A 16,278-nucleotide genomic window follows, 5' to 3' on the forward strand; every position below is an offset into this window, starting at 1 on the left:
TTCAATTTGCCTCATATATACGACTCCAGTATTTGGATATTCAAGCACCCACAATGCCACTCAGGTTTTTTTTATTAACAGGCACCCGATGTGTCGTAATGTTGTGTTGTGAGCTATCATGTGATATTCAGATGAGGGGCGGTATAATAATAATAATAATAATAATAATAATAATAATAATAATAGTAGTAGTAATAATAATATAATAACAACGCTGCTGCAAGATTATACCATGTGCAAATTTAGCGCTGAGCCATATTTATTCCCTTCCCATTTCACCACCCAATTTGTGAGCACCTGTGTATTTTCTGCCAGCAGGTAGAGATACCACACCCTCCAACATTTCTCCAATGGAAATAGGGATTCCTTCTTGCTGGGTCCTGAACTCACTGTCTCTAAGGGCTTATCTGCCACCAACCATGTAATCAGCAGAATCAGGGGGAAGATGAATATTTCTGCATTTTGTATTTCTGGACTTCATATAAATGAAGATTTGCTACATCTCATTTTCCGTAGCATGTTTGGTTGGGCTGTCGAGACCTTTGACAGATTCTGTAAGGCAATTTGTGGAAATCCGTCCCCAAAGCTCACATTATAGTGGTTGGTTGAAGATAATTTACTTCACACATAGCTTTCCCCCCTCGCTCAAACTGCTTGCCTATTACTCTTGTCCATCCTACTGATAATTCCAGAAATATTTCTTCTGTTGTAGTTTGCGTACAAAGACGCCAGTCCAAGCCATTTTGAGGGGATTCTTTTTTAAAAATAAAAACCATAAATGAAACTTCATGCTGGCCTAGGCAAGTGAAGTACTTGATTAATAAAGAGTTTCACTGTTTTCAAACACATATTCCATGCAGGCTCATTTCAAGAAAACCGCAAGTGGAGAATGCTTTGCTCTTTCCAGTCACAAGGGGGTTGTGTATTTCAGCCCTGCTTACACAGTTAGCTTACTTTGGAACTCAGGTAGGAAAGAAACATGACCGGCAGAAATAATGGTACATTCAGTGACCCTGTCTTTTGAGTCAATTGGCCTGCTGGGGTAATTTCTCTTCGCTCCCCCGCCCCCACTTTCCCTCATCTCTTTTGCTGCTACTGTTAATATATTATAATTTATGTGGAGAAAACAAAACCATTTAAAGGAACCCCTTTGCACCTGAGGATTTCACACACCAGTTGATACGACAGTTTGAGAACAGAACCAAGAAACTGACTTCTGGAGTTTCTGTCTCTGTGTGTGTTTGTGGTTTATACCGTATTTTTTGCTCCATAACACTCACTTTTTTCCTCCTAGAAAGTAAGGGGAAATGTCTGTGCGTGTTATGGAGCGAATGCCTACGGGTAGCGGGGGGGATCTGCTGCAGTCGTGAGCAGAGGATCCATGGTTCCCCTTCCTTCCCTCCTCCGTGGCTCGCTTTGAAACAGCAAAGCGGGAGAAGAGCCACTGAGCGGGGAGAAGAGAGGGACAGAGAGCCTGGTTACAAAGCGCGGATCCACATGGATCCTCAGGATTTTTGCACTGGGTCACCCCAAATTCACCATCAGATCACATAGCATGTCCATGGCTACAGCCTGCACCAAAAAAATCACGCACCCACTGTTGCCTGGGGCCGCAGTGGTGCAAAAACGTGGTTACAAAGCATGGATCCACATGGATCCTCAGGATTTTTGCATTGGGCTACCCCACACTCACTGTCAGATCACATGTCTGTGGCCACAGCATGAACCACAAAAATCATACATCCACTGTTTCATTTAAAATATTTTTTTTCTTGTTTTCCTCCTCTAAAAACTATGTGCGTGCTATGGTCAGGTGCGTGTTATAGAGCGAAAAATACGGGTAATTAAGAAATATTTTTTTACATTTCTACATTTTTATAAATGTAGAATGCATTATTTTTTGCATGCAACTGGCATGCCAGACATGCTTTGGAGTCTTCTAAGAATACAGGAGGACTGTTTGTGCAAACAAACCTTTACGGTGTGGTCCTAACCATGTTTACTTGAAGGTAAGGTTACACTGATTTCAGTTAAACTTGCTTGCAAGTAAAGAGGTTGATTCCTATGTTCTGTACACACCGTTTTGCTGCTGCAATTTGACTTCTACTTTCTCTTGTCCCCTGCATGGCTCAAAAATCTGCTCTGGAGAGGCCCCCACTCCTCTGGAGGTGGTTTTGAGAATGTGCAGGAGACAGGAGGAGACAGGGAAGGAAGTGAAAGCTTCATCTCTCACACACAGGTATCTGCTGCACCAACAAAGCCACAGCATAAGATACAGCATCACAGGCCAAGCTTATTCATGTTTATTCAGAAGAAAAGACCCACCTGCCTGCACTGCGCCAGGCAAAAACGTTCCTTTTTAACCAGGCCTTTTGTTGATTTGATTGACAATCTATGCCCTTCTAAAATGTGGTGTTTTTGAGGGGGTTATTGGGTTGTTTTTGTATTTCATGGTTTTATATTTTGATTTTATTCTGTGAACCGCCCTGAGACCTCTGGGTATAGGGCAGTATATAAATACAAATAACAGCAACAAAAATAACAACAACATGTTTAATGCAAGAGCATGCCTCCTTAAAAAGTCATGGGAATCCTGGAAACTGCAGTTTGTTAACGATGCTGAGAGTTGTTAGGAGACCCCCCCCCCCAGCAACAAATCTCAGAGTGGTCTAACAGTCTCTCTTCACATCGAACTTCACAGCTGTTAGGGGAATAGGTGTCACCTAACAACTTTCAGCCTTGTTAACAAACTGCAGTTCCCAGGGGAAGCCATTATTATTTTAAATGGTATGATCCTGCTTAAAAGTGTAAGGTAAAGGTACAGGTAAAGGGACCCCTGACCGTTAGGTCCAGTCGTGACTGACTCTGGGCTTGCGGCGCTCATCTCGCTTTATTGGCCGAGGGAGCTGGCGTACAGCTTCCAGGTCATGTGGCCAGCATGACTAAGCTGCTTCTGGCGAACCAGAGCAGCGCATGGAAACGCCGTTTACCTTCCCGCCGGAGCGGTACCTATTTATCTACTTGCACTTTGACGTGCTTTCGAACTGCTAGGTTGGCAGGAGCAGGGACCGAGCAACGGGAGCTCACCCCATTGCGGGGATTTGAACTGCTGACCTTCTGATCAGCAAGTCCTAGGTTCTGTGGTTTAGACCACAGCGCCACCCGTGTCCCTCTTTTAAAAGTATAGTTAGATTCATTTCAATAAGAATTACTTCCAAACATGATTGCAGCTTTAGGGCCGTTTCCCACATTACACAGAGAGTTGCCACCAAGTGTACACTCAGCAAAGAGGTGCAGCCCTTTTCGTGCAACCTGACAAAAGTATCTATATGATCAACATGCCAGGAAACATACATTGTCACATTTACACACTTGGAAAAAAAGGTGCATGCCTAAAAGAGGGAGAGAGAAATGGCAATTAGTGTCAGAAGGGGACATTGGGGTGCAATGAGGTGAATAGCTGAACAGCAAGAAGAAAATATGTCCTAGTGGTGAGATCTATTAGGCTGTGGAAAAGCCACCCACAGGGTTTGTTTCTCTGGTTGAAGCCCTATCTCAGGGAGTGATTTAAAACTGGATTGGACAAAGCACTCAAACACATTCTGTGGTTACAGTGAAAAGCAAAGTAAAGATCATTATTTATACTCCTTCCGTCCCACTAGCCGTCATTGGCAGGCTCCAAAGGAACAAGGCTGAGCCTGCCCAGTTGTGGGTGTTACCTACTGACCGTCTGGCATTTAAAAATCTGCTCAGGATTAGCCAATGCTCTGAAAACATTTGCTGCTCTGGCAATAACTGCAGTATGCATTTGAAATGGCATTTTGGTATCTAATAGTTTATCAACATCTCCTAACAGGATTAACACCAGTGTAGAGTCCAGTCCTATCATGTTTCTTATCAGAGATTTAGGCAGATAATCTAGTTAGATCTTCAGCTAGTTTGTGGCACTGGGAACGTCATAATCACCAAAGTCTCTTCCTCCCACCCCCCACCACAATTTAAATATATAGCTCACAGGGCACAATTAAATATTAAACATAAAAAGCTCTCAGGGCAAAATGTGGCCAAGCAACTTCCTTACGAAAATGCTACAGGGTTCTGTCTTCTGTGTTGCCATTCACCCAGTCTGATTGGTGGAACTTCTTCTTGGTAGGTAACCAGTTTCAGAGTCTGCAAAGCCAGTATGCTTCCAAATGGGGAAAGCCAATTGCTGACATATCACAAATGAGGCTTTTTGACTTATCAGATTTCCCCCAGAAAAGGTAAATATAAATTAAATGGGGGGAGGGTAATATAGACTGGCATTTTGATGACAACAACTTTGTTTTGATGTTGCTGCAAAGAACTTGTAGGCATAAGAAGTACCCATTCCACAATAAGCATATATCTGGTAGCACCTCCAGTCTAACAGAACAAACAAATAGGAATCCTAGTATTTGCTTCATAATGAGACAAGATAAACCCATCAAAATTCTTCACTGAAGTTGTGCTTGGATAACGTTTGTGTGAAAAACTGAAGTAAAACATAACTATGCATGAGCTCTAGTTAGTGCGTGAAGGGGAGAGGTCTATTCCTTGACTCAGGCGGGTCACTCCCCTCTCCTCCATGAGGGAGGAAGTGAAGCTCCTTCTATTTCCTTTTCTCGCCATGTAATCCACCAGGATGAACTTGGATCAAGTTCAGACCACATGTTTAAAACTATATGCTGTATTCTGCACCCAAAACACATCTACCTGTGTTCTTCTTGCTGCTGGATGGAATAACGCATGTGGTCTGTTCATTGCAAGAAGGGGAGAGAAAGAGCTTTAAAGACGGGTAAACGGTATAAGAGTTTAACAACCTATATTCCATGCCTTCCTTCTGCTCAATTCTGAGAATGTTTTTAACTCTGCTGGGGGCTCTCTCCCACTGGAGAGTGTGCAAAGCCCCATGTTCTGAATCTAGGTGCCCACCCAATTATTTTGTTAATTACCCACACGTGGGTCAGATATATTTCCCACCACCTACAGTTTGAACTATCCGTATTAGGCTCTGCCCCAGTTCTTCAACTTGCTCTCTTGACTCCAACCCTGACCCATAATTCTGGCTCCACGCTCCACCCGGTCTCCAGCTTATCCCTTTGGGAGTGGGGGCAGTATATTTAATTCAATGCTAGCAAACCTATTATTTATTAGGCGGACCCTTGCCAACCCTGAAAATTGCTGCATCATCCTACCATCAAATGATTGTCATACAAATTCTTATTAACAATTATTGCACTAAATCGTCCTCTCCCTCCCACCTGCAGCTTGCAGTTGTGGTGGATTTGCCATAGTTAGTGCCCAGAAGCAGAACGAGGCTAGCTAGGGGCTGTTGGTGCCTGACAGGGATATTACCAAAATAGTGCTGGCCAAAATAACCCCCAATCTAGTAGTGGGGGCAGAGGTGCTTTTCAGGCAAGTCATCATGACTGGTTTTGTATTTAAATTGGAGAATTCCTACCAAAGGACACACTAATTCCATGGAACACAGCTAAAAAGCATAGACCTAGAGAATAGCTGCATAAGAAAAGTAAAAGTCACAACTACAATCCCAAGCAGAATTTATTTAAAATTTAATAACTAATGGGATATCAGACATGGTTTTGCTGAGATCTTTCTTCACACGTGCAGCTTTTTTGCACACAAAAAACAGAACTTACTTCTTAGCTTGTAAATCTCATGACTAACGTTCTAGGCTTCTCCTGTTCAGATTAGCCCCCTTGCATATGAAAAGGGTGGGTTTCACAGATTGCTTAAAGTGCACACTTTTACACAAGAAAATGTGAGTTTACATTTCCTGGGAAATGGTATCCAAATGACTCAAAACCAGGACAAAATTATATATAGCTTTTACAGCACAGGCTCATGGAGCCTTATATAAAAACAAATCCTTTTTATAGGATTGGCAACAAAAATACAGAATAATATTTTGGTTGTTTTCCTTTTCCTTTTCTTATTTCTCTTCCCCCCTGCCCCAGATTAGGAAATATCCTGCTTTGGGAATCCAAAAAGCTAGTGACTCACATTTTTAGTGTTTTCAGAAAAATAAAATTAAAATTAAAAGGTCTATATTTTCAAAGGCATAGAGAAACATAATCTTTATAGAAGATCATAAACAAGTACTCTGTTAATTACTGGTGAACTTTGTCTAAAGAAAAACTAACATTTCTAAAGTGCTGCTTGCAGATCTTGTGCAGGTTTTTATACAAAGTGTTGTTGGTGACTAATGAAAAACAAATGATTTTTCTGAGAAATTTTGCTACTGAAGCATGTGGAGGCAATATTGGTGTCTTGCATTTGCAGCTGTCGTTGTTCTGCATCTGACTCTCAAGGCCAAGCGAGATGTTACACTAAACACATGTCATTCACTGCAAACAGCAGCTCTGCCTCATTTTCTGATGCCGCCTTGTTCAGAATGCTGCCTTTAAAGATAAGTTTGAAGCTTCAACGCAAGCAAACTGTGGCTGCTCAGGTATGGGGGGGGGGGAGAGATAAGAAAATGTGACACCTGTGTAGTACCAGTGCCGGATTTATGTTTAAGCTAAGCAATCTATAGCTTAGGGCCCCACTCTCTTGGGGGCTCCCAAAAAAAATTAAAGGAAAAAAACCTGGATGTACATTTCCAAAATATAAGATAAAAAACAAATAAAATGAAACCTACATACAGCAACAGTGTTTTGTGTTGTGTAGGCTCCTATGATGTAAGTCATGGGCCCCGCCTGCTGGCCTGCTCCCTAAAATATTGCTCATTTCTATATAACATTCTGCATGGACTGGTTGCACGGCAACATGTGCAAATGGCTTGAGACACCTATTAGGTCCATCAATGACCATATAGCATATGTTGTTGTTTAGTCGTTTAGTCGTGTCCGACTCTTGGTGACCCCCTGGACCAGAGCACGCCAGGCACTTCTGTCTTCCACTGCCTCCCGCAGTTTGATCAAACTCATGCTGGTAGCTTCGAGGACACTGTCCCACCATCTCGTCCTCTGTCGTCCCCTTCTCCTTGTGCCCTCCATCTATCCCAACATCAGGGTCTTTTCCAGGGAGTCTTCTCTTCTCATGAGGTGGCCAAAGTATTGGAGCCTCAGCTTCAGGATCTGTCCTTCCAGTGAGCACTCAGGGCTGATTTTCTTCAGAATGGAGAGGTTTCATCTTCTTGCAGTCCATGGGACTCTCAAGAGTCTCCTCCAGCATATATTCAACACAAAAAACAGTGACAATTTGTTGTTGACAAAGGACAGCTGGACATATAAGGGGCCCCATTACTTTCAGTATCTTAGGGCCTCATCAAACCTAAATCCGGCCCTGGTAGTACCACTTGCACTGACAGCCAGAGTATACTTGGGACCAGTTTAAAGTGATGGTTTGATTTTTAAAGCCCTAAACAGTTTGGGGCAGAGTTAGCTTCACCTTCACCTATAGCAGATGGCTCACCTGTGAGATTTACTTCTGAGGTCTTTCTTCTTTGTCCATGTCTGAGAGCTAACAGCCACCAGGGAGAAGAACTTTTGTTTGCCAGTGCAACACTTACTTACTGGCAGCTTGCTATAATTGAGTCTGAATTATTGTTTCGGTTTTCAAAACTATGTGATTTGATATATTAGTATTATATTTATTTTGGCCCCTTTAAAAGTTTCTAATAGGTTTTGTATTGTTTCTATTTGCTTTGGGACATTTTCTCTGGAAAAGCAGTTCATAAATTTATTAAATAATAAATAAAAATCTACGCATTTGTCCCATACATTGTTGCATGGGGCAACATTCTTCTGAGAAAGTTTCTTTTTAAGAGGCAGTATATAAATTTATTAAATAAATAGATAAATTATGAGGCACACAGATGGTGCTTTGTGGAAAAATCAAGGAGATGAACTTTATAGCACATGTAATTTGTAGAGTAAAGAAAATAAAAATTAAGCTGCTATTCAAATCAAGCCTCCTTCCAATTACTGCTTTCCTGTCTGTCAGGTACAATTATTCTCACCTTTGACATGACCAGAGCTTCTAACAGCAATATTAGTTTTTCCCTGTCTGCAGTCTATGAAGTGCTGCAAAGCCACTTTGAAATGAGTGCAAAATAAATGAATGCATGCAGGAAGAGAAAACTTACTCAGCTTGAAAGTATCTTCTTATGTTTGTCATTTTGAGGCAACTCAAAGTTCAGGAGCGCTTGACAAGTGGTAAAATGTATTAGACACACCATGCATGTTGCTTCCTTTGTGAAGAGTGAAAAATTATTTGGAATACAAGGAAGCTGCTGAGCTGGCTTTTTCACCATATGAGAAAGCAAAACCTGGGCAAAATTATACAGGTTGTGAAGGAAAGTTTGACATCCTGCCATCAAAGCTATAGGTATCTGTTGACGCTTCTGCAGTGCTGTCCATTCAGTTTTGTCAGGCAATCAAATGGGAACAATTTATCAGAAGTTCTTTTACACAATCCCTATTGAAGTGAATGTGCCCTGCATCTAGATTTCAGTGGTGTACTTACACATCAATTAATTTAAATAAGGAGAATTATATCCAATATCTATCATTATGGATCAAATATAACTTTTTAAGATTGTTAAATATAACATTTTTGGCTGAAGAATTGATTGGTCAAGTGACACAAGGACTTTGGTTTAACTAGTCTTTTGGACATGCCATGTTTTATTTGCAACATACCGTATTTTTCCGTGCATAAGACGGTTTTTTAACCAAAAAATTAGGTTTAAAAAATGGGATTCGTCTTATACACGGGCAGTGTTTTCTTAATTTGGAGTCCCCCAAAATAGGGGGCATCTTATACCGGGGGTGTCTTATACATGGAAAAATACGGTAATTCTCCTGAGCAGCTACCTATAATAATACAACTTGGTACACATACTTGGAGCACAGTCTTACATTTCAGGTGCAGATACAGGTTTGATCCTCACACCTGCTTTCAAAAGTGGGGAGAAAAATTAACATACATTGAAATGCAATGTCTGTCTTGAAGTTTGAAAAAAGAGACTGAAAGCTGGCAAGCACTTTCAAGACACAATTCCATATGTTAGGTTTGAGTCACAGCTTAGCCATCACACCTACAGTCAAGAGAGCTGGAAAAGATGTAAGAAGATTCACTGCAATATCCAATATTTTAATACACAACAGCAAATATTATTATATTATATTATTTCACAAATAATACCATATTTAGCACAAATCAACAAAGCCTAAGTCCAATGTTTACTGAGAAAATGAAGTGCATTCTGAAATTTCTCCCACTGAAATTGATAGGTGTTAAAGAAAACTTGTTGAAGTATTAACATCCAAGAAAGGTTTTTAAATATTCTATATATGAAATAATCACACAGTGTTGAACAAAGCCTTGGGGTTTTCTTCATGTGAGAGAGAGTGAGTGTAAACGTAATACTGAATAGTCAGAATGCATAATAGGAAGAGTACGTGAGCAAAATCCTGACCAGAAAGTCATGTTATCTTTCGGAAATCAAAATGCAAAGCTCAGGCTAATTTTTATTGTAAGGGGAATAGTTTTCGTTTCTGCCAATATATTCTGCTGATAAATTCTGAATTGCTCAAAGTCAATAACCTGAAGATTTAGAGATTGGACCTTAAGTGGGAATATATAGAGAAACAAGTGCTGGCATAAATTAATAAATGAACATGATATCCCTTTCAACTGATGTCTCGATTGCGCTGGCCTGTGTGAGGTTGCCAAGTTCCAGTGTGTGAGGCTCAGGATATAGAGAGGGACATTAGCAAGTCATTAAGGAAATGACTGGAGAGCAGTCTATGACAAACAGCCAACATCAGCTCATTTGCATTGCTGAGGGTTTCAAGCAGGATGCTACCTGGAGTCAGGGCTGACTTGGATCACAAGGCAATCATTTGTACATATACAGACTAGAGAATTCCTCATGCTACTGTTGTTATTCGAATGATAATGCTGTATAAAGGGCACAGGAACATCTGTGATAATGGTTCTGAGAATGTAATGAAGAAGGACCAGGGAGCTGTTGTGGTGCAGAACAGGAAAACTGCTAATGTAAATGAGAAACCAGCCGAGGCTCTTTGAGTGATTTTCAAACTGTGTGCTGAGAAGCCCCAGGGTTTCTTGGAAGCGAGTCAGGAGTTCCTCTACGTATTTTTCCTTTAAAAAATAATGTTATTTATCACATTTGCATATGATCCTCCTTCCAAACATCTGTGTATCACTCTGATCTTCGTCCTGGCCATCTTCTAAGGAACTCACGGCAACAACGATCCTCTGAGGTAGATTAGGTAAAGACAGCGACTGAGCCAAGGTCAGCCAGAGAGTTTCATAACTGAGAGCCTAATGGTGTGCTATGTTGATGGTGTGATTGAGTTTCAAAAAAAAAAAATTAAATACAAGATGTGACGGGTGACTGGAGTTTTTTCCTATCACTAGTTGTGCAATTATTGTTGACAACCCCTGCCTCCAGCCTGCAACGGTTATTTAACTGTGTGCGCGCGCATGTATGCGTACATACACTATGAATGCTAATCACACTATTAACATAACAGGTACATCAGCCCTGAGTGGGGATTCCAAGGGAAGTTTCCCAGTCCATAGATGGGATCATTCTACACATCTGGGGAGCTCAGAGCTGAAACTGGTCCCACAGGAAATCCTGGATTCTGGCACTGAGTACTTCAGCCAGAGCTGCAAAAAGTACAGAGTCAAGAGCAGGGGTCGGCAACCTGAGGCCCATGGGCTGGAAGCGGCCCGTAGAGGTCGTTTTACTGGCCCACGAGCCGCCCCCGAACCAAGCCACCCGCTCATGTGCTGCGCTAAACCGACGCAGTGTGGCATGGGGACTCGCTTTCGCGGCCCCGGAAATCACGTCTACGCATGCGCAGATGCCGGAAATCGCAGGCGCACACACAGTCCGGCCCATGGAGCGATCTCCGCATGACTGATCTGGCCAGGCAAGATAAACCTTGCTGACCCATGGTCAAAAGCACCCCTAAGTCAGGAGGCTTTATCCATGAAACATGTAGCCAGTTGGTCACAGCAGGTCTTCAAATGCTCCTGAAGTATCTCCCCCACAGGGGACATAAGTCATGTCAGACTAACCTGATCTCGTTTTTTGACAGAATTACAACCCTGGTAGATGAAGGGAACGCAGTGGATGTAGCCTACCTTGATTTCAGCAAGGCATTTGACAAGGTGCCCCATGATATTCTTGTAAAGAAGCTGGTAAAATGCGGTCTTGACTACGTTACCACTCAGTGGATTTGTAACTGGCTGACTGACCGAACCCAAAGGGTGCTCATCAATGGTTCCTCTTCATCCTGGAGAAGAGTGACTAGTGGGGTGCCACAGGGTTCTGTCTTGGGCCCGGTCTTATTCAACATCTTTATCAATGACTTGGATGATGGACTCAAGGGCATCCTGATCAAATTTGCAGATGACACCAAACTGGGAGGGGTGGCTAACACCCCAGAGGACAGGATCACACTTCAAAACGACCTTGACAGATTAGAGAACTGGGCCAAAACAAACAAGATGAATTTTAACAGGGAGAAATGTAAAGTATTGCACTTGGGCAAAAAAAATGAGAGGCACAAATACAAGATGGGTGACACCTAGCTTGAGAGCAGTACATGTGAAAAGGATCTAGGAGTCTTGGTTGACCACAAACTTGACATGAGCCAACAGTGTGACGCGGCAGCTAAAAAAGCCAATGCAATTCTGGGCTGCATCAATAGGAGTATAGCATCTAGATCAAGGGAAGTAATAGTGCCACTGTATTCTGCTCTGGTCAGACCTCACCTGGAGTACTGTGTCCAGTTCTGGGCACCACAGTTCAAGAAGGACACTGACAAACTGGAACGTGTCCAGAGGAGGGCAACCAAAATGGTCAAAGGCCTGGAAACGATGCCTTATGAGGAACGGCTAAGGGAGCTGGGCATGTTTAGCCTGGAGAAGAGGAGGTTAAGGGGTGATATGATAGCCATGTTCAAATATATAAAGGGATGCCACATAGAGGAGGGAGAAAAGTTGTTTTCTGCTGCTCCAGAGAAGCGGACACAGAGCAATGGATCCAAACTACAAGAAAGAAGATTCCACCTAAACATTAGGAAGAACTTCCTGACAGTAAGAGCTGTTCGACAGTGGAATTTGCTGCCAAGGAGTGTGGTGGAGTCTCCTTCTTTGGAGGTATTTAAGCAGAGGCTTGACAACCATATGTCAGGAGTGCTCTGATGGTGTTTCCTGCTTGGCAGGGGGTTGGACTCGATGGCCCTTGTGGTCTCTTCCAACTCTATGATTCTATGATTCTAAGATGGTGAGCTCTAAACCATCCAAAATAACACTTCTGGCTGGCTACTGGAGGGTGCCATGGAAGCTGCAAAATGAGCTTTCTTTGCAGCCTGCAGTGCCAATGGTAGGTATGCTCAGAGCAAGACTTGAGGCCTTTGCGCTGCAGTCTTTGCCTGGCTTCCTTCATAGCCCAAAGCTCCCCAGAATACCAAGCACCATGAGCAGCTGTGCAGGCCTTCTGCTTTGTGCATATGTGGACATATTTCTATCCTGCCTCTCTGTTGCAGAAAGTGACCTCCAAGCAGCTAACAATGAAAATATAAAACCTGCTCAGGAATCTTCTAGTGGCAGCAGGTAGCAGGGCTAGTGACTGGCCACTGTGGGCAGTCCTCTGAATCATAACTAGCTGGTCGCACCAGACTCTTGGACTTAGCTCACAGCCATATGTGTAATAGACCTTCAGACCTTCACCACAGAATTCTCCTTACTGTATTTCTATGATTTGCCATTAAGAGGGGGGTGGGAACAAGACTGGCCTTGGGGTAATTTGCAAATTAGGAACACACAATGTTCTGCTGTAATCTCACAGATGGTTTTTCTGTTACATTGTAAATGGATACTCCCCTGTCTCCCAATTTATAATCATGTATTCCAACCAGTTCCACAGGCCTTCCTTATCTGTTTTCTGATTTCCTTTTGTCATCATCCTCTGGAGGCCAGTAAGCATCTCGTAACTGTTTCACAGGTTCCTTCCCTGTGCGATCAGTTGCCTTTCCTGTAGCAGTTCGATGGCCATGTCTCTCCTCTCGCTGGGATTAATGGGCTTCCTTGCCCCTATAGCACTGTATCCCCTGGTGTCCTTTTGAACCTCTATTTTCCATAAACTGTGTCCCAGAATTTTAATGTCCAACTCTGTTTCCTGATGTAGGTAAATCAACCAATTATATCATATTTCATGTCTTGCAGTTTTATGTTTTGTTAACCTGTATTTAGGATGTCTGCCTGGGAAATGAAGTTTGCTTTCTTTCTTTTTTCTTTCTTTTCATCAATGCAACATCCCTACTCCTAAATATTGTTCTTGCTCTTTTTACAGAGTAAATGCTTGGCCTTGCGAAATTATGTGTTAATCAATTGTAGAAGCTTTTGGACAACAGGAGCCACAGCAGAAATCGTCAAGAAACAGTCTTTACTGCCCCTAACAACACAGTTTGGAATATGAGGAGTTTCAGTGTGCCACAGCTAAATCACACACACACACACCTCAAAGCCAGCTAACTCAGGCTGGTCTAAAGAACACCCCTTTCATCCTACCCTTGATGCCTCAAGGCATTTGCCCATCTTTTCCTGATATTTCCTTACTGGCACCTCCCTGGGATGCTGTTATTATTCTGTAATTTGGGAGAATTCATCCACCCAAGAAGCTAAATCAGCCCTACACAGTTCATCCACTTCTGCCAAAAATGGAAATGTTATACAGTAGGTGGTTCCCTTTAAAAACAAAACCAAGCAAACAAGGTGCCCAGCAAATCCCCCTGTAATGTGCCAGGCCTTATCTACTCTGAGGGAGCGACTGTGCCTGCAAATTTTAACTACTTCTGTTACAACAAAAAAGAAGTTATAGGTGTTTTGCTTTTCCCATTATGAAGTGGGGGTGGGAGGAGGAACAAAGCTTCATTATTCTGAAACAGGCTCAGACCTTGAGCTGAACTGGAGAGCCTTTTGCGTCGGCTGTTTTCTGAAGCAGCTAAGTGGGATCTGAGCGGAATCTTCCAGCCAGTGCAGACCCCTCTAGTATCCATCCAAGGCAATTCTTTCCTCATATTAATTTGTAATTTCTTACCTGTGCTGAATTATTGTGAACTAATAACTTACTGATTTAAACATGTTGTTGAATTATTGCAATTTATGACATTCACACCTCTGTTTCGTATACAAAATGACAGAATGGCCTCCTGAGGCAATTCATTGTCATATTGTGCAAAAAGGACTTTTTCAAATCCAGACATTTCTAGCTCACTTAAAGAGAAAGTTGTTAAGTGTTGAAATTCCAAAGAGAAAACCCAGGTACCCAGCCATTATTAAAGTGGTTGACTACATCATTCTTTCTAGTAATTGCTGTTATTTAAAAGAGCCTTGGAGCTGCCTCTCAATGTCAAACCATTTTTCCAAGATATTGACAAATGGGAGTAATATTATTTGAGGTCATAGCTCCTGTCAAAATGAGTACCACATGTCCAAGGTTAAAATAGTAATTCAGAATTTGTTCTGCATGCACCCATTTTACTTGTCATATTTTAATGCCAGGGTAAACCAGAGACTAATCCTGCAATTATAATTAGCCAAGTGCGTAAATCTACTTCAAAGAAATATGTGCTCCCAGTCTACCCATTATAAGCCAGATTTGAAATAGTATCAGTAAAGAGAACCACATCTTATTTACAAACCATTGCCTCAGGGGGCAAAACTCTTCCCTCAGGAGCTGATATTCTTTCTTGTGTACTATCTCTTTCTTATGCATTTTGTGTACAAGTACTCAGCCATTTTCTGTTGACTAGTCTTGACATCTGACCCTCAGGTTGGCAACTATTTTCTAACTATATTTTCAACTGAGGGAGAAATTAACAACGAAGCAGCAGCACTGAAGAGTCAACTGACTCCCATATATCTTTTTTTTAAAAAAAAAAATAATATTTATTGAGGATTTTAAAATTACAAAGAAACAAAGAAAAAAGTAGACAAAAAGAGAAATTAAACAATACAAGTCAATAAAAACAGAAATCAAAGAGAAAAACAAATCACACAAATACATCAAAATCAAAAAGCAAAAATAAACAAAAAATTTAAAAACAGATCCAATATTCCCAAATCTTTATCTTTCATTAACTTGTTTCATGGACCTCCTCACACCTCCCTTTTTTGTATTCTAGTTATTGATTATCACAGCAAATCCTTCCCATTTTTCATAATATTCTGTCATTAAATTACCTTAATCTATTTTAACCTTATCTTACTATAAAAACCCTAAAACTTAAAGCTTGTGTCTTATCTATACCAATTTCTCATAACCATGACATATTCTTGCATAGTTCTTTTTAACATTTCTGCTAAAGCCAAATAAATTCGTTCCAACATCTTTTTTAATACTCATTAATTTTAGAAAACATTCCTAAATAGAATTTTTGAAACTTTCTCCAATCTTCATCCAACGTCTCTTCCTCCTGGTCACGGGTTTTGTCAGTCCTTTCTATCCCATCCATCTAGTTCATTAACCTGGTAACCTTATGTCCGAGGCCCTTAAGTCTCTTCCATGTCCCTTCCGCAGATCTTCTTCATATTTATACCCGTACTTTACTTTGTCTTCTGCACCTTTCACACGTGGAGACTCCAACTTGACAGTATTTTTATCCCTTCTCGACAGATCAGCCCCTTTTCCATAGTCCACACTAAACTCCATGTGGTATTTAAAAACATTTTTCAAAATCCCTCCAAAATTGAGGACCCCCACAACTCCAAACTCCTCCCGACCCAACGCCAGCCTTGAAAAGTCAAAACATCCCTGCATAGGGGGGTCTATCCAGCCCCCCATCTCCAAACCAAACAAGACTCTATCTCTCCAAGTCTGGCTTTTTCCAAGTTCATTTGTCAAATCCAACAACTCATGTTCCTGCTGGGCCACAGCTCCCTCCATCTCTGCCACCCGAGGTCTAACAACGATCTCCTCCTTTATCTGATCTGTCAGAGCACATTCCTGATTTGATTCCTGAGTGGGTTCTATATAGGTACCCACTACCTGTCCAAAATTTCTGATCACAACAGTCATCAAGTCCGTCTTCTCATGTAACTGTTCCAATAGAGCATTTGTTTTGCAGAAAGCACGTACCAGAGCCTCTGAGCACATTGTTATACAAGGTCAGAAGTCTATTCCCACGATCTTAATCTGTTGCAGCTGCTCCCCAGTTCAAGTTTAGTAACAGTTTCACAAGCTCC

At 41.7% G+C, this 16,278-nt stretch overlaps 1 long non-coding RNA gene across 1 annotated transcript in view; it reads left to right on the forward strand.

Annotated features, from left to right (window-relative positions):
* The first annotated feature begins 4,157 nt into the window (after window positions 1–4,157).
* LOC308485696 overlaps window positions 4,158–16,278 on the forward strand; it is a 29,091-nt gene continuing 16,970 nt past the window's right edge. The window contains exon 1 of the long non-coding RNA XR_013990683.1: window positions 4,158–4,262. This is a non-coding gene — a long non-coding RNA (uncharacterized lncRNA). The remainder of the gene's footprint in view (window positions 4,263–16,278) is intronic.

This window comes from Podarcis pityusensis (assembly GCF_964106645.2).
Source record: "Podarcis pityusensis genome assembly, chromosome: 9".
In the NCBI taxonomy this organism is placed as follows: Eukaryota; Metazoa; Chordata; class Lepidosauria; order Squamata; family Lacertidae; genus Podarcis; species Podarcis pityusensis.